This window comes from Giraffa tippelskirchi, chromosome X (assembly GCF_054371585.1).
Source record: "Giraffa tippelskirchi isolate mGirTip1 chromosome X, T2T-mGirTip1v1.2.pri, whole genome shotgun sequence".
Taxonomy (NCBI): Eukaryota; Metazoa; Chordata; class Mammalia; order Artiodactyla; family Giraffidae; genus Giraffa; species Giraffa tippelskirchi.
The window spans coordinates 82,632,573-82,659,615 of record NC_137289.1 but is presented as its reverse complement, the minus strand read 5'-3'; the positions used below and the strand labels follow the sequence as shown (position 1 = coordinate 82,659,615).

The 27,043-nt window shown below is 37.1% G+C and overlaps 1 protein-coding gene across 9 annotated transcripts in view; it reads left to right on the top strand.

Moving 5' to 3' along the window:
* ATP7A (ATPase copper transporting alpha) overlaps positions 1-27,043 on the top strand; it is a 149,007-nt gene that overhangs the window by 33,818 nt on the left and 88,146 nt on the right. For 2 of the 9 annotated variants that reach the window (XM_081563560.1, XM_081563557.1), the window contains exons 2-3: positions 12,340-12,440; positions 13,311-13,421. The exons of 6 other annotated variants lie outside the window; for them this stretch is intronic. The gene's annotated coding sequence lies outside the window, so the exon portion shown is untranslated. The remainder of the gene's footprint in view (positions 1-12,339; positions 12,441-13,310; positions 13,422-27,043) is intronic. One more of the 9 variants, XM_081563556.1, reaches the window with a different exon arrangement.

Below are 27,043 nucleotides of genomic sequence, written 5' to 3'. Positions count from 1 at the left end.
TGCAATTAGAAATTTTATTTGTAAGAACTAATATGCATAATTTATCTCAACACAAAGCCAGAGCCAGGATTTGACACCAAGCCATTTGACTTCAGGTGTAGTGCTGTTACCCACTCCATTGCAAATGAGCAAGGTGAAAAGACAGCCTTCGGAATGGGAAAAAATAATAGCCAACGAAGTAACTGACAAAGAATTAATCTCAAAAACATACAAGTAGCTCGTGCTGCTCAATTCCAGAAAAATAAACGACCCAATCAAAAAATGAGCCAAAGAACTAAACAGACATTTCTCCAAAGAAGACATACAGATGGCTAACAAACACATGAAAAGATATTCAACATCACTCATTATCAGAGAAATGCAAATTAAAACCACAATGAGGTACCATCTCACTCCGGTCAGAATGGCTGCTATCAAAAAGTCTACAAATAATAAATGCTGGAGAGGGTGCAGAGAAAAAGGAACCCTCTTACGCTGTTGGTGGGAATGCAAACTAGTACAGCGACTATGGAGAACAGTGTGGAGATTCCTTAAAAAACTGGAAATAGAACTGCCATACGACCCAGCAATCCCACTGCTGGACATACACACTGAGGAAACCAGAACTGAAAGAAACACATGTACCCTAATGTTCATCACAGCACTGTTTAGAACATCCAGGACATGGAAGCAACCTAGATGTCCATCAGCAGACGAATGGATAAAAAAGCTGTGGTACATATACACAATGGAATATTACTCAGCTATGAAAAAGAGTGCATTTGAATCAGTTCTAATGAGGTGGATGAAACTGGAGCCTGTTATACAGAGTGAAGTAAGTCAGAAAGAAGAACACCAATACAGTATATTAACACATATATGTGGAATTTAGAAAGATGGTAACAATGACCCTATATGCGAGACAGCTAAAGAGACATAGATGTAAAGAACAGACTTTTGGACTCTGTGGGAGAAGGCGAGGGTGGGATGATTTGAGAGAATAGCATTGAAACATGTACATTACCATATGTGAAATAGATCACCAGTCCAGGTTCAATGCATGAGACAGGGCACTCAGGGCCAGTGCACTGGGATGACCCTGAGGGATGGGATGGGGAGGGAGGTGGGAGGGGGGATTCAGGATGGGGGACACATGTACATCCATGGCTGATTCATGTCAATGTATTGCAAAAGCCACTACAATATTGTAAAGTAATTAGCCTCCAATTAAATAAATTAATTTAAAAAAGATAGCAGATAGCTTTTCTTTTTTCAGTGTACCTTGGGAAATCAATATATTGAAATTGCAGTTTACAATCCCCAAGGAATGTTTGTTAAATTATTTGTAATTTCCTAAGACTTTCGCATATCTAAAAACAAAAGCCAAATAGAGACTTTTCCTTCATGGATTTGGAAACCGTATAAGGGAATGGTCTGGAGTAAGAGCGCTGGGGTCAGATTGTTCTCTCATCTCCATTCCTTGGTTTACTGACTTGAACTTGAATAGGCAACTTTGCCTTCCAAGCCTCCCTTAATTGTGAAAGAAGCATAGTATAGTATCTTCCTTGTAAGTATGAGGACTAAATGAGGCAACCTTTCTATAAAGTGCTGAGCAATGTCCGTTTTGGCTGGCTACCTTTCATCCTGGAAATGGACCCTCATTCATCATCCATGTAAAGTGAAGCTTTTGTTCCATTACCTTGGTTTCACCACTGCCATACAGTGTCCATGAGCTGTAGAACCAACACTTTCCTGACATACTGTTGCTTGATGGCAGTTTTTTCTTTTTATTATGGTAAAATTCTAAAACAAAACTTAACCTTTTTTTTGGCTGCTGGGCATGTGAGATCTTAGTTCCCTGACCAGGGATTGAAACTGCACCCCCTGCAGTGGAAGCTTGGAGTCTTAACTGCTGGACCACCAGGGAAGTCCCAACTTAACCATTTTTAAGTGTACAGTTTGTTGAAATTAAATACATTCAAATTGTTATGCCACCATCACCACCATCCATCTCCGGAACTTTTTTTATCTTCCCAAACTGAAACTCTGTACCCATTTATACAAAACTGATGGCAGTTTTTATTTGTTCTCAACTTTATGACTGAGGCTGGTAGTTAGGAGAAATGTTACTCATGTAAAGAAAGACATAAAGAAAGAAATGTGATTAAAAATCTGTATTATCCCCAAAGCATAATCCATAAATGAAAAAATGGATATATGGACTTTATTAAAATAAAAGAAAAACTGTGAAAGAAAATGAAAATTCAAGCCACAAACTGGGATAAAATAGTTGAAAATCACATTTCTGACAGAAAATTATATCCAGAATAAAATTTTAAAACCCTTAAGTGTCAACAAGGAGGGGGGTGGGAGGGAGGCTCAAGAGGGAGAGGATATATGTATACTTATGGTTGATTCATGGTTTTGTACAGCAGAAACTAACACAACATTTGAAAGCAATTATCCTCCAATTAAAAATAAATGTAAAAAAAAAACCAAGGCAAGATGATTTATAAAGAAAAAAATAATGAGAAATAATCCAATGGGCAAAAGATCTGAATAAACACTTCACCTAGAAGATATACAAATAACAAATAAAAGAAATGCAAATTAAAATCATTAGAGAAATGCAAATTAAAACCACAGTGTTGATTGTAATAAATATACCAGTCTGATTCAGGATGTTCATAGTGGGGGAGGTTACATGTGGGAGTGAAAGGAGTAAATGGGAAATCTCTGTACTTTTTGTTCAATTTGTCTCTGATCTAAAAATGCTCTGAGAAATAAAGTTTAAAAAAAAAAAAATCACAGTGCGATACCGTAATGCACCTATTAGAATGTCAAAACAAAACCAACAATACCAAAGGTTAGCAAGTCAGAGCAGCTGGAACTTTCATATATTGCTAGTGGGAATGAAAAATGGTATAGCCACTTTGGAAGACAATTTGTTAGTTTCCTATGAAATTAAACATTTTTATCATATGACTCAGCAGTCTTATTTCTAGCTATCTATCCAAGAGAACTGAAAAATTATGTTCATACAAAAACCTGACATGAATATTTATAGTAGCATTATTCAGCATTAGTCACCCCAGATTGGAAAAACTCAGTTATTTCAACTGGTGGATAAACAGATGGTTATATATCCTCACTGTGGGATACTACTCTATGATAAAAAAGGAACTACCTATTGATTCATGCAATAACACAGGTGAATCTTAACATGCTTTTAGCTAAGTGAAAGAAGCTAGATTTAAAAGGCTACACAATGTATTATTCCATTTATATGATAATCTGAAAAAGCAAAACTATAGGAAGGGAGATTAGTGGGTGCCAGGGTTTGGTGATATAGGGAAGTGTTTATAAAGGAGCAGCATGAGGGAAGTTTGGAAGTAATGGAATGGTTCTCTCCCCCTCCCACCCCTCCCACACATCCTTCTTGCCAGTTCTCATGAAATCAAGAGACATTCTGTTGGTTAGTGTTAATATTTGTTCTGAAGAAATAAAGGGAACTAATTATTCCCTTAAGATGTATGTCAAATTGGTAGCATATATACTACAATTCAATTAATGAAAGTAAATGTAACTTTATTAACTCTCATGTCATGTAGAAAGTCATAGAAATGTCCTTTTCAATTAAAAATGGGAAATCATATATTAACAAAACAAAACAAAAAAACCTTTTCACTTCACTGGTATTTACTGATCATACCAGAAAAACTTTTACCACTGCTAGGTCATTCAGTAGACCATTTGTGTAAGTTAATGATAAATTTTGTGAGCATAGTATATCTACTTGAGCTTCTTGGACTCTTACAGAAAAGCATTTATCTTGCACTCTAGGCAGCCCAAGATGGAAGGTGCTAACAAGAGATAAGTACTTTTCTTTCACAAGTATCCTGAAATTTTAAATATTATAGAGAGCAAGATTTTAACATACATTTTCAAAAGGCTTATTTAGTTTTAGTGCTTCTTTTTCTAATAAATTAAAATCTTCTCATAAACATCAGGAATCATATGACCCTTGTGAAACAGCTTGCTAGAGCTAGACATATCCCAGTATTGTAACAGGATTGGATTAATCAAAGTGGAATTTGAACTTCTTTGAGGAATATACATGGGCAGCGGACTGAATTGTCTAATTCCTAGGATTTATGGGTTTGACCAGCGCTTCTCCTATGGCTCAGTGGATAAAGAATCTGCCTGCAATGCAAGAGACAGAGGAGATGCAGATTCAATCCCTGGGTCAGGAAGATCCCCTGGAGGAGGAAATGGCAACCCACTCCAGTATGCTTGCCTAGAGAGTTCCATGGACAGAGGAACCTGGTGGTCTATAGCCCATGAGGTCGCAGAGTCGGACAAGACTGAGCACATGGCACAGGCAGACATGGGGTTGACCTCACATGGGTTGTCAGTCACTCTCAGTAAATAATATATTACCTTTAGAAAACTTCATAAAGCACAACAAAAAAATCAAAACAGTACTATCAGTATTACTACTCTCCAAGATAACTTCATATAGTCTTCCAAACTTTTTCCTGTGCAAACATAAACTTTGGTCTGTCTGTGTCTCCTTTGAAAACAAAGACTTATTATTCAGTATACTATTGACTGTCTCTGTATGTCAGAATATTTAAACTTCATAGCTGTACAGTATTCGACTAAATACATGGATCATCATTTATTTTACTAATCCTCATTTTTTTTTTGAGTCTTTTAACTTGTATCCAGTTTTTTTGTGAAGAGTATTGTTATGTTTACACAGTATCGTTGATTGTCTTTCCATTTATTTCCTTACAACTACCACTCTGACATGGCAGTACTGTTTTCAGGAATATACTGTAAGGAAATAAATGGAAAGCTTCTTTTTCATAACAAAAATAATATATATGTTCATAGTAATAAAAAGTCACAAGGTGCAAAAAATAAAATGCTCTGAATTCCCAGCCCCTCCTCAGAGAAAGTGTTAGCACTTTCTTGTGTATTCTAAAACACTTCAGTGCATTTTCAAGCCTTTGTAATACCTATTTCTGTTTTTTCCTCTTTACACACTTCGGATTACACTATACACATACTATTTTGCACTTTGCAGGTTTCATTTAGCATATCTTGTTCATCTTGTATGAAGAAATATAGACCTACCTCATTTTATAGAATGATTGCATGATGTTTCATCATGTGGATGTGCTGTATTTTATTTAATTAGTTCCTTTTTGGTTAACATTTAAGCTGTTTTCAGTTCTGTTCTATAATAAACAGTGCTTCAATGAATATCCTTGTATATATATCTTTATGAGCCTATCTTCTAGATTAAATTCCTAGAGCCTACCTTCTAGATAAAATTACTAGAAGTGGAATTGCTAGATCAAAGGGCATGTGCATTCTAAATTTTGGTAAATAGTGCCAAATTTCCCTCCAGAAAAGTGGTACACATTTATACTGCCACTAACAGCATATAAAGGTGGTGAGTACTTTGAAAGAATTTTGATACATACTGCCAAGTTGTCCTCCAGAAAAACATAATTTCATGCTTTCACTAGCAGTGTAGGAGTGTGTCTGTCTAACCATACTGGAGTGGGCAGCCTATCCCTTCTCCAGTGGATTTTCCCCATCCAGGAGTCGAACCAGGGTCTCCTGCATTGCAGGTGGATTCTTTACCAGCTGAGCTATCAGGGAGGCCCTGGTGCTTCTAACAGTATCTGCCTAAGTGTGGTTAGACAGTTCAGTTCAGTTCAGTTCAGTCGCTCAGTCGTGTCCCGACTCTTTGCGACCCCATGAACCACAGCACGCCAGGCCTCCCTGTCCATCACCAACTCCCTGAGTCCACCCAAATCCATGTCCATTGAGTTGGCGATGCCATCCAGCCATCTCATCCTCTGTCGTCCCCTTCTCCTCCTGCCCTCAATCTTTCCCAGCATCAGGGTCTTTTCCAATGAGTCAGCTCTTCGCATCAGGTGGCCAAAGTATTGGAGTTTCAGCTTCAACATCAGTCCTTACAATGAATATTTAGGACTCATTTCCTTTAGGATGGACTGGTTGGATCTCCTTGCAGTCCAAGGGACTCTCAAGAGTCTTCTCCAACACCACAGTTCAAAAGCATAAATTCTTTGGTGCTCAGCTTTCTTTCTAGTCCAACTCTCACATCCATACATGACTACTGGAAAAACCATAGCCTCGACTAGACAGACCTTTGTTGGCAAAGTAATGTCTCTGCTTTTTAATATGCTATCTAGGTTGGTCATAACTTTCCTTCCAAGGAGTAAGCGTCTTTTAATTTCATGGCTGCAGTCACCATCTGCAGTAATTTTGGAGTCCAGAAAAATAAAGTCAGCCACTGTTTTGACTGTTTGCCCATCTATCTGCCATGAAGTGGTGGGACCGGATTCCATGATCTTAGTTTTCTGAATGTTGAGCTTTAAGCCAACTTTTTCACTCTCCTCTTTCACTTTCATCAAGAGGCTCTTCAGTTCTTCCTCACTTTCTGTCATAAGGGTGGTGTCATCTGCATATCTGAGATTATTGATATTTCTCCTGGCAATCTTGATTCCAGCTTGTGCTTCCTCCAGCCCAGCGTTTCTCATGATGTACTCTGCATATAAGTTAAATAAGCAGGGTGACAATATACAGCCTTGACGTACTCCTTTTCGTATTTGGAACCAGTCTGTTGTTCCATGTCCAGTTCTAACTGTTGCTTCCTGACTGCATACAGGTTTCTCAAGAGGCAGGTCAGGTGGTCTGGTATTCCCATCTCTTTCAGAATTTTCCACAGTTTATTGTGAACCACACAGTCAAAGGCTTTGGCATAGTCAATAAAGCAGAAATAGATGTTTTTCTGGAACTCTCTTGCTTTTTCGATGATCCATCGGATGTTGGCAATTTGATCTCTGGTTCCTCTGCCTTTTCTAAAACCAGCTTGAACATCTGGAAGTTCATGGTTCTCGTATTGCTGAAGCCTGGGTTGGAGAATTTTAAGCATTACTTTACTAGTGTGTGAGATGAGTGCAGTTGTGCGGTAGTTTGAGCATTCTTTGGCATTGCTTTTCTTTGGGATTAGAATGAAAACTGACCTTTTCCAGTCCTGTGGCCACTGCTGAGTTTTCCATATTTGCTGGCATATTGAGTGCAGCACTTTCACAGCGTCATCTTTCAGGATTTGAAATAGCTCAACTGGGATTCCATCACCTCCACTAGCTTTGTTTGTAGTGATGCTTTCTAAGGCCCACTTGACTTCACATTCCAGAATGTCTGGCTCTAGGTGAGTGATCACACCATCGTGATTGGGTCGTGAAGAACTTTTTTGTACAATTCTTCTGTGTATTCTTGCCACCTCTTCTTAATATCTTCTGCTTGTTAGGTCCCTACCAAAGTTAGACAGTACTATTAGTATTGTTACTCTCCAAGATAACTTTATATAGTCTTCCAAACTTTTTCCTGTGCAAACATAGACTTTGGTCTGTCTGTGTCTCCTTTGAAAACAAACACTTATTATTCAGTATACTATTGACTGTCTCTGTATGTCAGAATATTTAAACTTCATAGCACTACAGTATTCCACTAAATACATGGAATTGAACCTGTGCCCTCTGCAGTGAAAGTGTGGAATCTTAATCGCTGGACTGCCCGGGAAGTCCTGATATAGAATTTAGTTTAGTTTAGGTATATTATATAGAGAATTAACTTTTATTTTCTTTTTCAAAGTGAGTAACTGATTGTCCCAAGGTCATTTGTTAAGTGAACCACTGTTTCTTCACCTACTTGAAATACTGTCACTATTTTATATATAGTGATATAAAATTGTATATATATAGACACCCTCCTTATCACTCTTTCAAAATTAGTGTGTCCTCAAGTATTTATTCTTTCATTCGAAACTTAGGATCGTTGTGTCAGGTTCTCCCCACCTCAAAATTCCACTGACTGTCTTAAATTTTTAGACCAATTTGCATAGAATTAACCTCTTTTAACAATATCTTCCTACACATTTCTTATTAAGTTTATTACTGAGTATTTAAAATATTTTCTTCAGGGAAATGTAGGGTGCTGTATGAATGGATCTTTTACCATTCTACTTTCTAGTTGATTATTCTGCTACCCACTCCAGTATTCTTGGGCTTCCCTTGTGGCTCAGGTGGTAAAGAATCCTCCTGCTATGTGGGAGACCTGGGTTGGATCCCTGGCTTGGGAATATCCCCTGGAGAAGGGAAAGGCTACCCACTCCAGTATTCTGGCCTAGAGAATTCCATGGACTTTTGTTGTTAGGGTATAAGCAATTGATTTTGATATATTTAATTGTCAATCCTACTATACTCACTAATACCTCTCTATAGTAACTAAACCTTAATAAACTCTGTAGTTAGAGTTACATTTCAGGAAATCAAGTGTATCATCTAATACACATAAATTTTCTATAAAATGTATACATTTTTATGAACATATCTGCTTATTTTACTTGCTTTTTCATTAGATCCAAATAACAACTTTATGATACAGTTAAGTAGCTATCATTCCCATATTATTTAGGACTATGTTTGCCAGTGTATAGTGTCTGCGTTACTATGTTAGAATCTTCAGAGGTGTTTGTTAAAAAGTGCAGTTTGACATCATTTCTCTCCTAATGAATAAGATCTTTGGGTGGAGAGCTTCGAAATCCAGAATTTAAAAGTTCTCCCCTAGAATTAAGTACCTTGAAGTCTGGGAACCTTTGGAGCAAAGACTGAGACTGTGAGAGCAATTAAATGACTTCCCCAAATTCCCATAGATAATTTATTCTTGACCCCGTGTTTCCTGACTCCACCTCTAGTGCTCACCACATGACTGTCTGCTCTGTCTGTGTGATTCCTAAAATAATAATAAAGTGTTCATTTGTATCCTTAGAATGTAATTCAGGAATAAGTTATTTTCACTTGTTTCCAGTTGCGTTAAAAGTTCTCTTGACTGGACATGAGAACTAACATCACGTACTATATAATTTAAATATAAAATATCTTTATATTAGATACCTTAAAAGTTATGAGAATACATTACTGTATTCCTTTGCTTATAGTATATTGCGCAAAGAACTTTTTTCTCTGGGAACAATGTCAACCTATAAGTCTCAGAATAGAAATGATGTGACAGGATAGAGATCCAGGTCTTTCAGCGTTTTGAATAGAGAGAATGTTCAGCAAACGATTTTATCAGTTTTATTAATATCATTTTTAGGCAGGTTGAAATGACTAATGTTTTAATTATCAAGGCAGTATAACCTCTAAAATTATTTTGCCCAGGGAAGATTTATTGGTGTTATTTGTTGTTGAGCCTAAAATAAGAAAGGGATTCTCTCAAAATCAAACCACCATATTATCTCCTAATGTCAAAATTTTCATTTAACATGCAACCCTCTGTAACTGCTTATTCATAGTTTTATAAGTACAGTAAATCCCCTACATATGAATGAGTTCCATTCTGAGAGTGCGTTCATATGTCCAGTTAAAAAATCAAAACCACAATGAGGTACCATTTCACACCCATCAGAATGGCTGCTATCCAAAAGACTACAAGCAATAAATGCTGGAGAGGGTGTGGAGAAATGGGAACCCTCTTACACTGTTGGTGGGAATGCAAACTAGTACAGCCACTATGGAGAACAGTGTGGAGATTCGTCAAAAAACTGGAAATAGAACTGCCATCATGCATGGATGTGAGAGTTGGACGGTGAAGAAAGCTGAGCGCTGCAGAATTGATGCTTTTGAACTGTGGTGTTGGAGAAGACTCTTGAGAGTCCCTTGGACTGCAAGGATATCCAATCAATCCATCCTAAAGGAGATCATCCTGGGTGTTCATTGGAAGGAATGATGTTGGGGCTGAAACTCCAATACTTTGGCCACCTCATGTGAAGAGTTGACTTATTGGAAAAGACCCTAATGCTGGGTAGGATTGAGGGCAGGAGGAGAAGGGGACGACAGAGGATGAGATGGTTGGATGGCATCACTGACTCGATGGACATGGGTTTGGGTAGACTCCGGGAGTTGGTGATGGACAGAGAGGCCTGGTGTACTGCGATTCATGGGGTCGCAAAGAGTCAGACACGACTGAACGACTGAACTGAACTGAACTGAACTGATGACCCAGCAATCCTACTGCTGGGCATACACACTGAGAAAACCAGAATTGAAAGAGACACGTGCACCCCAATGTTCATTGCAGCACTGTTTATAATGGCCAGGACATGGAAGCAGCCTAGATGCCCATCAGCAGACTAATGGATAAGAAAGCTGTTGTACATATACACAATGGAATATTACTCAGCCATTGAAAAGAATACATTTGAATCAGTTCTAATGAGGTGGATGAAACTGGAGCCTATTATACAGAGTGAAGTAAGCCAGAAAGAAAAACACCAATATAGTATACTAACACATATATATGGTATTTAGTAAATTGGTAAAGATAACCCTGTATGCGAGACATCAAAAGAGACACAGATAAATAGAACAGTGTTATGGACTCTATGGGCGAGGGCAAGGGCAGGATGATATGGGAGAATGGCATTGATGCATGTAAATTATCACATGTGAAACGAATCGCCAGTCCAGGTTCAATGCATGATACAGGGTGCTCAGGGCTGGTGCACCAGGATGACCCGGAGGGATGGGATGGGGAGGGAGGTGGAAGGGGGGTTCTGGAAGGGGAAAGCCTGTACACCCATGGTGGATTCATGCCAATGTATGGCAAAACAAATACAATATTGTAAAGTTAAAAAATAGAAAATAAACTAATAAAAAGAAAAATTAAGTCCGATGAAGTTAGCCTAGGTACCCAACTAATGCACTTTGCTATATAGTACTCTACTGTAGTAGGTTTATAGTACTTTTCACAGAAATAATACATAACAATAATAAGGAAAACATTTTTAATCTTTCAGTAAGTACCTTGAAAAATACAGTATTACAGCACGACAGGGCTTTCCATGTGGAGCCAGTGGTAAAGAACCCGTCTCCCAGTGCAGGAGACCTAAGAGAGGGTTTGATCCCTGGGTTGGAAAGATCCCCTGGAGGAAGGCATGGCAATTCACTCCAGTGTTCTTGCCTGGAGAATCCCACGGACAGAGGATCCTGGCGGGCTGCAGTCCATGGAGTCTCACAGAGTCAGACGTGACTGAAGTGACTTAGCACACATGCACAGTACAACACCTGGAATACAGGTGCTGGCATCGAGTGAACAAGTAAGAAGAGTTACTTATTGGAGGAAGAAGAGGAGGTGGGAGATGGTAGAGCTGAAGGATTGTCAACAATAGGAGACGGAGTGCAAGCTGCAATTTCACTCAACGCCTAATGCAGATGGCACAGTTTCTGGTTCCTTGCTGGATTCAATTCTATCTACCCTCTTGAAAAAACGATCCAGTAATATCTGGGTAGTAGCTCTTTTTTTCTCGTCATAGATGACATGGTTGCCCTGGATTTGCATTCTGAATGGCTGCTGCAACCTTTGAGTCCTGTGCCTCAGAAACTAACAGTGCCTCCTCAAATAAAGAAAATCTTGCCATTTCCTACATTGTGAATCTGTTTGTTTCTTCAGTTACTTCTTCTTCCGGTTATCTCTCTTCATCTTTCTCTCAGCCTCTGACTCCATCAGGTCTTCATTAGTAAGCTTCTCATGTTGCATGGCAAGGAGTTCAGTGAAGTCATCCTTTTGCTGCTCTAGCTCATGCTTGTACACAAAAGGACAACCACTTGTAGAAGATGCATGCATGTGACAATGTATGTCATACATGTGAACTAATGTGACTGGACATGTGAATGCAGATTCATATCTTTGAAAGTTTGCAACTTGAAGGTTAGTATGTAGGGGACTTAACTAATTTATATGTGTCTCATTTCTAATTTGATAGACTGTTGATATTACTAGGATTGAAGAAAACAGTTCATTTTGCTTATGGAAATTTTGCAAATTCCTTTGTCCCAAATCCATCCCTGAAGTCAGATTATCAGGACATGCTGTGTGTTTTCCTTGCTATTCCAAAGATTCTCAACCAGTTTGGTAACTAGTTTGTTCCTCTTTTTCTGAAAGTTTGTAAAATTTCCTGATCACAGTTGGATTTTTCTAGTCTTTTAAAACTAATTGTAGTGAGATTTGTTGTTGCTGCTTACACTCTCTGTGACTGAAGAAACCTATTTCTCAGTTTTTCTTTTTTGCTTCTCTTTTTCATTTAAGGTTAAAGCATTATATTCTGTTCATTATTTTTAAGCCCAGCACTAAAAGAATTCCTTTTCCCACACTTCTCTATCAACCATCTTTTACTATTCTTTCCCTCACTTCCTTTATTTTATACAGTCTTCTTTTTCTTTGTCACCCTTAACATTTTTTTGTTTTCAAAAACAGGAACTGTATGTGACCTGCTTCCTCTTGTGTTTGGAAAAATGCTATCTGCAGATGTCTAAAGCTCTAGGAAAAAATAGATATATCCAGTTCAAGCAAAGAAAGTATGTTTAGCCAATTCTGGCTTTTTCTTTATTATTTTTTTCTGAATAATAAGTTAATACATGCTTATTTTAATGAAATTATAGTATAAGTATATAAAGTAAAAAAAAAACCAAAAAAAACCAGAAAGTCATCCCCACAAAGGGTAATCACTTTTAATGGTTTGTCTCTTTCTAGACCTTTTTCTATTTATGGATATGGTTCCATGTCAGTATACATAGATTTAGTTTATTCTCTTTAACTGCTATGTAGTCTTCTATAGTATGAATGCATCATAATCTATTTCTTTATTGATGTTTAGAGAATCTCCAAGTTTTAACTATTTTAAGTGTGCTTACCTTATACCTTTGAACATCTGTGTACATATTTTTGTAGATTATAGTCTTTTAAGTAACATTGCTTGGCTAAGGGTTATATACATGTGATAATCTTGATAGGCATTGCAAAACTGTCCTCCAAAAAAAGCTATAGTGATCTATACTTTTTTTTTTTTCTGATTGTGCTGTGTGGCATATGGGATCTTGGTTCCCTGACCAGGGATGGAACCTGAGCCCCCTGCAGTGGAAGCATGGAGTTTTAATCACTGGACCACTAGGAGAGTCCTATAGTGTTTTATACTTGATTGACAGGATGGTAAAACATTTTTCCCATCCTTGATCATATTGAATAGATACATTGGTCTTTTAAGTTTTTGCCACCATGATAAGCAAAATACATGATGTTACTGTTTTAGTTAATATATAATTTGTATTTCCCAAATTTTATTTTTAGCTAGTTTAAACATCTTTTCATTGAATAACATTAATAAGTTAATAAGTAGGTTAATAACTACCCCATTTAATAACATTATTCATTTAATAACAACCCCACAGACTACACAGTCCATGGAATTCTCCAGGCCAGAATACTGGAGTGGGTATCCTTTCTCTTCTCCAGAGGACCTTCCCAAGCCAAGGATCGAACCCAGGTCTCCCACATAGCAGGTAGATTCTTAACCAGCTGAGCCACAAAGGAAGCCCTTAATAATTACATTGTATGTTAAATAAAAAGGATTGTAAGCATACACTGTAATCACTCAGTAAGAAAAAATGCAGATGTTAGAAGAAATCATGCAATCTTTATCCTCTCATTTCTTGCATATGGTGGGAATGAAGTAATGAATGCATGAATTTTGTATGAATTGGTCATCTTTTCAGGTGCATATATAGAAATCCCAACTGGTAGATTTCAGAATGTGTTGGGCTGATGGCTTGTCTCTTTCCTAGGCTGCCCTCTCACCTGTTATCTCCCTGAATAGGCCACTGCTCAAGTTTGTCACTGGAGAAGGCACTGGCATCCCACACCAGTACTCTTGCCTGGTAAATCCCATGGACAGAGGAGCCTGGTGGGCTGCAGTGCATCAGGTCGCTAGAAGTCGGACATGGCTGAGCGACTTTACTTTCACTTTTCACCTTCATGCATTGGAGAAGGAAATGGCAACCCACTCCAGTATTCGTGCCTGGAGAATTCCAGGGACGGAGGAGCCTGGTGGGCTGCCGTCTATGGGGTTGCACAGAGTCAGACATGACTGAAGCGACTAAGCAGCACCAGCAGCAAGTCTGTCAGTGAGGGTGACTTAGCTTTGTGGACATTTATGTCATTCCTGATTGTGAGCTAGTTTTTTTTTTTACTTTATACATCTTTTTTAGCCTGATGACTGATTAGTTCACTTCTATGTAACATCAACCTGCTGTGAGACCTCTTTATTTACTTTATGCTTATAGGCCAAAGTCCCTGTAGACATATGCACTAAATTGACCAGAATTACACAATAAAATCACAGAGCCAAAAGGCAGTAGAAGTGTAATTTGCCAAATAATCTCTGTAGGTTGACACTGAAATGATAAATTACGAGTCACTGGGATTTGTGGTCTTCATTGAAACCTCAAAAATTGGACAGATTATTTTCTCTTCAGTGATTATATATATAACTTTGATTATATATATATATATATGTAATATGTATATTATAACACTGCCTTCACTTGAGAGATTTTATTTGCTGACCTTTGTTAAGACTTCTGTGATTCTATATTGTTGTGTTTCTAAGGCTACAAATTATATATATATATTTTAAAAGGACAGATATAGATGTTTTTAAAGATTCATTTATCGATTTTTGGCTGTGCTGGGTCTTTGTTGCTGCATGGGGGCTTTCCCTAATTGTGGTGAATGGGCTTCTGGTTGCAGTGGCTTCTCTTTGTGGAGCATGGGCTCCAGGGTGCATGGGCTTTAGTAGTTGTGGCATGTGGGCTCAGTAGTTGTAGGACATGGGCTTAGTTGCTCCATGGTATGTGGGATCTTCTTGGACCAGGGGTCAAACCCATGTCCCCTGCATTGGCAGGTGGATTCTTAACTACTGTACCACCAAGGAAGCCCAGAATAGATAGAGATTTAATTCTGACTTTTACTATACATCAAGAGGTGTGATTTAAAATAAATTTATAGATATAATAAGGTGGACTGAAGTTAGCAGTCTTTTTTCTTAAAGGTGTATTGAGGTATAATACACGCACAACATTGTGTAAGTTTAAGGAGGACAGCATAATGACTTAACTTACATATATTGCAAAATAATTATCACAATAAGTTTAATAACATCCATCACCTCATGTAGATACTAGAAAAAAGAAAAATATTTTTTTCCTTGTGATGAGAGCTTTCAGGATTTACTCTCTTAGCAACTTGCAAATGTATCATACAGCAGTGTTAACTATAATCATTTGTACACTACATTCCTAGTACTTATTTATCTTATAACTGTAAATTTGTACCTTTTGACCACCTTCATTCAATTTTCTTACCCTTTACTCCCTGCCTCTGGTAACCACAGCTCTGGTCTTTTTCTAAGTTTTTTTTTTTTTTTTTTTTTAAGATTCCACATACAGTATTTATCTTTCTCTCTCTGACTTATTTCACTTAACATAATGCAACCAAGTTCCATTCATGTTGTCCCAAATGACAGGATTTCCTTCTTTTTTATGGTGGAATAGTATTCCATCATATGTATGTGTGTGTATATATATATATATATATGTATATATATATATATATCACATTTTATTTATCCATTTATCTATTGATAGACACTTAGGTTGTTTCTGTGACTTGGCTATTATAAATAATGCTGCAGTGAACATGGAAGTCCAGATCTCTCTGACACAGTGATTTCATTTCCTGTGGATATATACCCAGAGTGAATTGCTAGATCATATGGTAATTCTATTTTTAATTTTTTGAGGAACTTTCTTATTATTTTCCATAGTGGCTGTACCAGTTTACATCTTACCAGCAGTGCATAAGGGTTCCCTTTTTTCTATGTCCTTGCCAAGATTTATTATTTCTTGTTTTTTGATGATGAGTTATAGTCTTGTAACCTCAAGATATGTTGATGAGTAGTTCCAACCTCTAAGGTCATCCCATATGTTCAAATATGTTAAAACTTTTTCCTATTAGATTTTGCATTTCAATCATGAACATATTTGTCAAAAAAGATGAAGTAATCAAACTTATACTTGTATGTATTGATAGGAAAATAGTTCTGATTTATAAATCCCTGAAGACACAAGATGTTTCTTCCCATATCCTCTAATACCTGTGTAGAGTAAAAATTCAGTAAATGCTGAGTGAATCAGATTTATTATAAAAGCATAAATATTAGCTATTAAAATTTGTCAGCATGTATCAAGAACTTTAAAAGCACTTGTTTTTCATTTAGAATATCCTCCCACCCACACACAAACACAGAAAAATGGGCAAATAATCAGTATACAAGAGAAGAAAAGTGAGTGATTAATAAATGTATAAAAAGATAACCAACCTCATTAATAATCTAAGAAACACATAGAGAATGAAATATTTTTACCTGTTATATTGCTAAACATTAAAAAGAATACTTGGATATACAATTATCTGTTTGAATCCTTGCTTTCAGTTCTTTTGGATATAGACCTAGAAGCAGAATTTCTGGATCATATGGTAATTCTATGTTTAACTTTTTGAGGAACTCCTGCTAAACTTTTCCACAGTGAGTGCAGTATCTTATGTAATTTAATTTTATTTATTAGAATGGTTTATTATACATTATATACATTGTTATATACATTATAAATTATACAAATTTATTATGCATTTTATTTTTGTATTATTTATGTTATTTTTAATTGGAGTATAATTGCTTTGGGCTTCCCAGGTAGCTCAAATGGTAAAGAATCTACCTGCAATGCAGGAGACCCAGGTTCGATCCCTGGGCCAGGAAGATCCAGAAGAAGTGCATGGCAACCCACTCCAACATTCTTGCCTGGAGAATTTCATGGACAGGGGAGCCTGGCGGGCTACAGTCCATGGGGTTGCAAAGAGTTGGACACGACTGAGCGACTTAACACACACACATAATTGCTTTACAATATTGTGTTAGTTTTTGCTGTACAACAGTGTGAATCAGCAATATGTATACATATATCCCTCTTCTCTTGAGCCTCTCTCCCACCTCAACCTCATCCCATTCCTCTAGGTCATCACAGAGCACAGAGCTGAGCTCCCTGTGCTGTATAGTAGCTAAAGTGCACCATTGTACATTCCTACCAGCAATGCACAAGTGTTCCAATTTCTCCACATCTTCACCAATGCTTTTTTTTTAAATTATAGTCATCCTCAGTAGGTATGATATGGTATCTCCTTGAGGTTTTGATTTACATTTCCCTAATGGATGAAATGTTGAAATCTTTTCATGTATTTTTTTGCCCTTTTTCTTCTTTGGAGAAATGTTTATTCAGGTCCTTTGCCCATTTTTCAACTGATTTTTTGTTGTGGTTGAGTTGTACCATTTGTTTATATATTCTAAATATACAATCTCTTATCAGATAACTATTTTGTAAATATTTTCTTCCATTGCAGGTGTTGTCTTTTCATCTCTTGATAGTGTCCTTTGATGCATGAAAGTTTTTCATTTTGATGAAGTCTAGATTACCCATTTTTCCTTTTGTTACTTGTACTTTTGCTGTCATATCCAAGAAATCATTGCCAAATCCAGTGTCATGAAACTTTCTACTATGTTTTCTCTGAAGAGTTTTATAGAGTTCACTCTTAAGTTTAGGTCTTTAACCCACTTTTTGTTAATTTTACTGTATGATGTAAGTAAAGATTTAACTTCATTCTTATGCATGTAGATATCCAGTTTTCCCAGCCCCTTTGTTGAAGACACTGTCCTTTCTCCATTGAGTGGTCTTGGCACCCTTGTTGGAGATTATTTGACCTTATATGAGAGGGTTTGTTTCTGGGCTTCTATTCCGTTGGTCTATATGTTCATCTTTATGCCAGTACCACACTTTTTTTGATTACTGTAGCATTGTAATATTTTTTGAAACCAGGAACTATGAGACTTCTAATTTTTTTCTTTTTCAAGATTGTTTTGGATACTTGGGGTCCCTTGAGATTCCATATAGAGTTTAGGATGGGTTTATTTCTATTTCTGCAAAAAATATTCTTTGTGTTTTGATAGGGATTGCCTTGAACCTGTAGATTGTTGGGGATAGTATTGGCATCTTAATTTTATGTGTTCCAATCTATGAACACAGGATGTCTTTCCATTTTTTGGCATCTCTTTTAATTTCTTTTAGCAATGTTTTGTAGTTTTCAGTATTCTAATCTTTCATATCCTCAGTTAAGTTTATTCCTAAGTATTCTTTTTAATGCTATTATAAATGGAGTTGTTAATTTTCTTTTCAGATTGTTTGTTGTCAACGTACAGAAGCACAACTGATTTTTGCCTGTTGACTTTATATCCTGAAACATTGCTAAATTATTTATTCACTCTAACTTTTTTTTTTGATGTAGAGTCTTTGGGGGTATAAGATCATGTCATCTGCAAACAGAGATTATTTTACTTTTCCTTTTTCAACTTAGATGACTTCCCTACTCCCTGCGCCCTGCCCCCCACCTAATTACTATGGATAGGACTTCCAGTACTATGTGAATTAGAAGCTGCAAGGTTCAACATCCTTGCCTTATTCCTGACTTAGAGGAAAAGCTTTCTAGTATTTTGCTGTTAAGTATGATGTTAGTTGTAGGCTTTTCACAGATACCCTTTATCAGATTGAAGAAGTCCTTTCAGTTTTTCAATTTTCCATTTTCTGAGATTTTTTTAACATGAAAGTGTGTTGAACTTTGTCAAATGTCTTTTCTGCATCCACTGAGATACTTGTGTTTTTGTCCTTTATTCTAATACTATGGTGTATATCATTGATTGATTTTTGTATGTTGAATCAACCTTGCAAATTCTACTTGATCCTTTTTATTTATTTCAGATTTGGATTACTAGGATTTTTCTGAGGATTTTTCTGTCTGTATTCTTGCAATATTTGTCTGTACTTTTCTTTACTTATGGTACCTTTGTCTTGTTTTTGTATGAGGCTAACATTGGCTCATAGACTTCAGTTAGGAAATATTTCCCTCTTCTCCTTTTTTTCTGAAAGTATTTGTGAAGGGTGTGTATGATTTCTTCCTTAAATGGTAGTGTTTACTAATGAAGTTATTGGGGCCTGGAGTTTTTCATAGAAAGTAAGTTTTGTTTTTACTGTAATTTAGATTCCTTTAATAGGTTAGGAATTTTAAGGCTATTTCTTTTTTCTTGGATGCACTTGTATCTTTTAGTGAAGTGGTCCATTTCGTTTAAATGTTAAGTTCATTGACATAAAGTTGTTTATACTACTCCTTAATGTTCTTTCCATGTCTGCAGAATCTGTAATGATGTCACCTCTGCTGTTTCTGATAATGGTAATTTGTGTCATCATATTTTCCCTTATAAGTCTGGAGAGAGATTTGTCAATTCTACTGATCTTCTCAAAGAACCAGCACTTATTTATTTATTTTCTCTATTGTTTTTCTTCTTTTTCTTTTGTTGATTTTTGTTGTCATCTTTATTATTTTTTTTCTTCTGCTTACTTTGGGTTTAACTGCTCTTCTTTTTCTAGATTTTGGAGATGGTACCTGTGGTCATTGATTTGAAACCTTTTTTCTTTTCTCATATAAACATTTAGTACCATAAAATTTCCCCTAACTACTGCTTTAGTGTCATAGTACAGATTCTGCTATGTCACATTTTAATGCTGTTCAAAATACTTTCTAATTTCTTTTTTGATTTTGTCTTTGACCATAGTTATGTGTAGTTGGCTTCCAAATAATTGTGGGTTTTCTAGAGATCTTTCTGTTTTTTTTATTTCTGTTAGAATTCCATTGCGGCCAGAGAACATACTTTCTTTTGACTTGTATCCTTTTGAATTTAATGAAACTTACTCTGTAACTCAGGCTTCTCAGGTGGATCTAGTGGTAAAGAACCTGCCTGCCAATGCAGGAGACTTGAGAGATGTGGGTTTGATCCCTGGGACGGAAAGATCTCCTGGAGAAGGAAATGGCAGCCCACTCCAGTATTCTTGCCTGCAGATTCCCATGGACAGGGGAGCCTGGTGAACTCCAGTCCATCGGGCTACAAAGAATCGAATATGACTGAAGCTACTTAACATGGCATGGCATTCTGTAACTCAAAGTTTGGTCTATCTTGGTTAATGTTATTTCTGAATATAAGAAGAAAGTGTAATTCGTTGATGTTAAGTGGACTATTCTGTGCTTGTCAATCTGGTGAAATTGGTTGGTAGTGTGGATCAAATCTACTCTGTCCTTTTCGGCTTTCTGCCTACTTGTTTCATCAATCATTAAGTGTAAGTAAGTAAGTGTTAGTTGCTCAGTCGTGTTCGACTCTTTGTGATCCCATGGACTACAGCCTGCCAGGCTCCTCTGTCCATGGGATTCTCCAGGCAAGAATACTGGAGTGGGTTGCCATTTCCTTCTCCAGGAGATCTTCTGAAGCAGGAATTGAACCCAGGTCTCCTGCATTGTAGGCAGATTCTTTACCATCTGAGCCACCAGGGAAGTGCATCAGTCATTAAGAGAGGGGTATTGAGATGTCTGACTATACTTGTAGGTTTTTCTATTTCTCCTTGCAGTTCTTTCACTGTTTGCTTCATGAATTTTGAAGCTCTGTCGTTAGTTGCACAAACATTTAGAATTATTATGTCCTCTTCATTAATTGGCCCCTTTATCTTTATGAAATGCCCTTTATCTCTGCTTTATAGTCTTTGCTCTGAAATATACTTATGTATTAATATAACCTCTTAGCTTTCTTTTGAATAGAGTTAGCATGGTATGTCGATTTTGTCTTATTAATTGTGATGATAATTTTTGATGATAAACTTTTTTAAACTTTGTTTAAAAGATTTATTTACTATAAGGTTAATTAAGGAGTTGTTGTTTAGTTGCTCAGTCATGTCTGACTCTGTGACCCCGTGGACTGTGTAGCCCACTAGGCTCCTCTGTCCGTGGGATTCTCCAGGCAAGAATACTGGAGTGGGTTGCCATTTCCTTCTCCAGGAGATCTTCATGACCCAGGGATTGAACCCAGGTTTCCTGCATCACAGGCAGACTCTTTACCACTGAGCCACCAGGGAAGCCCAATTAAAGAGTATTTTGTACTTATTTATTGCTAATTGGTAAGTATTTTGTGGGGTGGTGCTTTGTGATTATGTAAGTATCCTTTTTCTCATAAAACTTTTTTCACTAGTATTAGCATTCATGAATGATTTCTTCCTCAGTCAGTTATTACTGTGACATTTACCAAGTGGTGATTATTCTAACTTCATTATTCTGTCTACACTCATTAGTTGGCATTGTGAGAGATAGAGCTTTCCTTTCTGAAGTATTTGTAAACATATTGAATTAAAATATGTGTCACCACCACTAACACAAAATGTAGGATGGGTGTGGTACACAGAATAATAGCCCCACGAAGATGTATATGTCTGAATCCCTGAAACCTGTGACTACCTTACAAGTAAAAAGGACTTTGCAGATGTGACCGAGATGAGAATCTTGAGATGGAAGCATCCTTGATTATATGGTTGGGTCCAATATGATCACAAAGGTCCTTGTAAAGTAAATGGGTATTAGGAGAGTCAGATGAGATGTGCAGGTAGAAGCAGAGGTCAGAGTTGTGCAATTAGGGGCTGAATTTAAGGAATGTTCAGTTCAGTTCAGTTGCTCAGTCATGTCTGACTCTTTGCGACCCCATGGGCTGCAGCATGCCAGGCTTCCCTGTCCATCACCAGCTCCCAGAACTTCCTCAAGCTCATGGCCATCGAGTCGGTGATGCCATCCAACCGTCTCATCCTCTATCATCCCCTTTTCCTCCTGCCTTCAATCTTTCCCAGCATCAGGGTCTTTTCCAATGAGTCAGTTCTTCTCATCAGGTGGCCAAAGTATTGGAGTTTCAGCTTCAGCATCAGTCCTTCCAATGAATATTCATGACTGATTTCCTTCAGGATTGAGTGGTTTGATCTCCTTGCAGTCCAAGGGACTCTCAAGAATCTTCTCCAACACCACAGTTCAAAAGCATCAATTCTTTGGTGCTCAGCTTTCTTTATAGTCCAACTCTCACATCCATACATGACTACTGCAAAAACCATAGCTTTGACTAGACGGACCTTTGTCAGCAAAGTGATGTCTCTGCTTTGTAATATGCTGTCTAGGTTGGTCATAACTTTTCCAAGGAGCAAGCGTCTTAATTTCATGGTTGCAGTCACCATCTTCAGTGATTCTGGAGCCCAAGAAAATAAAGACTGTCACTGTTTCCATTGTTTCCTCATCTATTTGCCATGAATTAATGGAACCAGATACCATGACCTTCAGGGAATGTAGGCAGCTGGAAAAATCAGAGAGGTGGATTCTCCCCTTGAGCATCCAGATGGTTACAGTCTGCCAATATCTTGTTTGTTTTTTTTTTTCCTTTTCCTTTTGACTAGAAGATGAAATCCTTTAGTTCCTATTATTTCCTATATATTAGAAGTTAGCTCTAAAGGCTTGATTAGGAACATGTTAAGGATTTTTGGAGAGTGAAGATCCCCTGGACAGCAAGGAGATCAAACCAGTCAATCCTGTGGGAAATCGGTCTGAATATTCATTGGAAAGACTAATGCTGAAGCTCTAATACTTTGGCCACCTGATGCAAAAAGCCAACTCATTGGAAAAGACCCTGATGCTGGGAAAGATTGAGGGCAGGAGGAGAAGGGGATGACAGAGGATGAGATGGTTGGATGGCATCACTGACTCAATAGACTTGAATTTGAGCAAACTCCTGGAGATAGTGAAGGACCAGGAAGCCTGGTATGCTGCAGTCCATGGGGTCACAAAGAGTGGCCATGACTTAGCAACTGAACAACAACAAAAAAGATTTTTGGTAAAAATGTCTCATAGGTGGTGCATAATACTCATGATCCTAATATTTAAAAATTTTTATTGGCGTATAGTTGCTTTACAATGTTGTGTTAGTGTTAGGTATATAGCAAAATGAATCAGTTATGTGTGTATATATATCCACTCTTTTTTAGATTCTTTTCCCATATAGGCCATTACAGAGTATTGAGTAGAATTCTCTGTGCTATATAGCAGGTCCTTATTAGTTATCTGTTTTATATATAGTAGTGTGTATATGTCAGCCCCAATCTCCCAATTTATCCCTTCCCCTCACTTACCCCCAGTAACCATAAGTTTGTTTTGTATATCTGTAACTCTCTGTTTTGTAGATAAGTTCATTTGTATCTTTTCTTTTTTTTAAAAAAGATTCCACCTATCAGTTCAGTTCAGTCACTCAGTTGTGTCCATCTCTTTGCGACCCTGTGGATTGCAGCATGCTAGTCTTCCCTGCCCATCACAAACTCCCAGAGCTTGCTCAAACTCCTGGAGCTTACTCAAGAGATTTCACCTATAAGCGATCTCATATGATGTTTTTCTCTGATTTCGCTTAGTATGACAATCTCTAGGTCTATCCATGTTGCTGCAAGTGACATTGTCATGATATTTATCTTGATCACTGAGTGAAGGTGGACTTTGTTCCCTTCACTCTACTTTACCCAGTGAGACCTATTATGGATTACTGACCTCCAAAATTGTAAGATAACATTTGCATTTATGGCAGTTTTTTTATAGCAGCAATAGGAAACTGATGGAGGGGGGATGTTAAATGGAGTTAACATGTTTTAAAAGTTTTTCACGACTTCCCTGGTGGTCCATTGGTTGGGAATCCATCTGCCAATGCAAGGGACATGGGTTTGATTCCTGGCCCAGGGGAATTCCACATGCCATGGGGCCCCTGGGCCCCTGTGCTACAACTGCTGAGCCTGCACACTCTAGAGCCCATGGACCACAACTACTGAGCCCGGGTGCTGCAGCTACTGAAGGCCTCATATTCTAGAGCCCATGCTCTGCAACAAGAGAAGCCACTGCAATTAGAAGCCTCCGTACCATGAGTAGCACCCCCCCTTGCTGCAACTAGAGAAAGCCTGCGCACATCAATGAAGACCCAGCACAGCCAAAAATAAATAAAAAATGAATAAAAATTTTTAAAAAAGTTTTTACACTATGTAGGCAGAGAATGAAAGTTCTAATTTAAAGTAGACTGTAGTAAATCAAGGATACATGTTGTTATTTCTTGGGTACTATGAGAGTAATGTTTAGCAACTATAATGCATCAAGCTATTACATGGGTGTGCTGTGTTGTGCTAAGAAGCCCTATTACATGGGAAAAGCAGATAATGAAAGATACTTGATTAATGCAAAATAAAGCAGGAAAGGAGAAAAAGACTCAATACTTGAGCCAAATAGAAAACTATCAAGGAGATAGATATGAACCCTAACATATTAGTAATTTTATTAAATGTAAATTGATCCAATAAAACATTTCAGCAGATCACTTATGAGGATTCAAAAAACCAACTAAATGCTATTCAGATACATAACATACAACTATATGTCATTCATAAAAAGGTTGAACATAAAAATAGGAAAAACATCTTAGGCAAATACTTCCAAAAGATAACTGGTGTGGCCATACTACTGGAGAAGAGAATACTTTATAATGATAAAAAGATTAATTCAACAGATAGGCATAATATTGTTAACTTTTTATGTAACTAATTTTATAGCCTAAAATATATGAGACAAAAATTGGCAGAACTGTAGGTCTATAATTATAGTTGGAGATTTTAATACACTTCTCTCAAAAACTGGTATAACAGCCTTTCCACAAGGAAAACTTAAGGTCCAAGTGGCTTCTTCAGTGAATTCTTCCAGTTTGTAAAGAGCTAATACCAATCTAACACCAAATTTTCTAGAGAACTGAAAAATAACGAATATTTTACAGCATTTTTTATGGAATAAATGTAACCTTTATACCAAAAACTGAGAAGAACATTACATGTAAGGAAAATCTCTTTCAATAAATGGTAGTAGATCAATTCAATATCCTTATGGGGAAAAATGAGCCCGACTCCTACGTCATATTATATACAAAACATAGTTCCAAGTGAATCACAGGCCTAACTTTCAAAGGTAAAATAATGATCTAGAGGGGCTTCCCAGGTGGTACTAGTGGTAAAGAACCCATCTGTCAATGCAGGAGACATAAGAGATGTGGGTTTGATCCCTGGGTTGGGAAGATCCCCTGCAGAAGGAAATGGCAACTCACTCCAGTATTCTTGCCTGGAGAATCCCACTGACAGAGGAACCTGGTGGGCTACTATCCATAGGGTTACACAGAGTCGGACTTGACCAAAGTGACTTATCATGCACCCATGCATGACCACACGCGCAATTATCTAGAACAGCACTGTCCAATAGAAATAAAATGTGGGCCACACATGTAATTTAAATTTTTCTAATAGCCACAATAAAAATAAATGCAAATGGGAAATTAATTTTTATAATATATTTTATTTAACTTAATATATACAAGTTATTGTCTTTCAATATTTAATCAATATATACTTATTGAGATAGTTTGTGTTCTTTTTTCTACTACATCTTTTAAATCCAGTATATATATATTTTCATTTATAGCACATCTCACTTTTGATTAGGAAAATTTCAGGTGCTCAATAGACACGTTGTATTGGACAGCAAAGATACAGAACATTTCCAGCACTGCAGAAAGTTCTATTGGACAGTGCTGCTCTTGTTCCACCTTCTGGAATTTTCTGATTATTTCCTCATGTTGTCACTAACGTCATCCTTTATTCCCTCTTATTTCCTGTACATTGGCAATTAGAGGTAACTAGGTCAGGTTACCTCTAACTGCCAATGTCAGTTAAGGATTTTTGGTGAGAATGCATTTAACAGGTGGTACATAGAAGGCATACAATGCCTGGTTGTTTCACTATTAGTGATAACTAATATTGATTACTGAGTTAAGGTGAACTTGTTCCCTTTCATTTTGCAGTCAAAGGAAAAGTAAAGAGTATCTGGAGTATATCTCAGAATGTTAGTAGTTTCCCACCATATTTGGGCCTCTGACTAAGAAGAAATCACTTTCCCTCATTCGTCTTTCTTATCTCATGGGAGAATTCAGAGTTGGTTTGTCTGTCCAGCAAGTCAACTGACCATCCACCCAATAACAAAAAAGTGTTTATTGAAAATCTGCTTTGGATTACTCTCTTTGGGTGTCTCTCCTTCCAGTCTGGTTTTCTCCCTAGTTTATATTTGGAATATTTGAAATAGATGATTTTCATCTAAGTAAGAGAGGAAACAGTAGAGGCACATGTTTATGCTGTAGACATATCTGCCACTAGTTGGAGTCCCTATGGAGAAGCAAAAAAGTGATTAATGTTGGATCAGTGTTTGGCTAAGTATATGTGATTTTGGCTCATGCCATTAATCTCTGACTTTTTATTGTATAGTAATAATAATTACTATATAACTATAACACATATAGCAATAACTAGTACTAGGTTGCTGTTTATGTACATTTGCCTAGTTTAAAATAGGTATAATTTCCTACTTAAATTTTCCTGAGATTTCATTGGCCCTAAATTTGTTACAAATTATTTTATTCTTCTGTGAGAGACATTTATATCAAAGCATAGGTGGGTTGAGAACAAATATTTGTTTTTTAAAAAATATTTTTTGTTTCATAATTTTACTTATTTGTTTTTGGTTGTGCTGAATCTTCATTGCTGTACAGGATTTTCTCTAATTTTCTCTAATTTCAGGACTACTTTTCATTGCAGTGTGTGGGCTTCTGATTTTGGTGGCTTCTCTTGTTGTGGAGCACAGGCTCTAGGGCACATGGGCTTCAGTAGTTGCGGCACATGGGCTCAGTAACTGTGGCTCATGGGTTTAGTTGCTCTGCAGAATGTGGCATTTTTTGCAACATTTCCTCTTTTTATATACACTACAAAAGTAAGCACACATTGATTCAAGAACATTTAATAGTGACCAGTTGTTACATCTTCCTCTGGTTTTGGGGCCATGACACATAACTCAAGGGATTTTAGTTCTCTGACCAGGGATTGAACCCAGCCCACAGCAGTGAAAGCACTGAGTTCTAACCATTGGACCACCAGGGTATTCCCACATCTTCTTATCCTGATCCCTTTGAATTCATCTCAAGTTATTGTACTAATTTGTTAACCTAATCACTCATAAAATAGGACTGAAACATAGTCTTTCACATTTACAGTATATA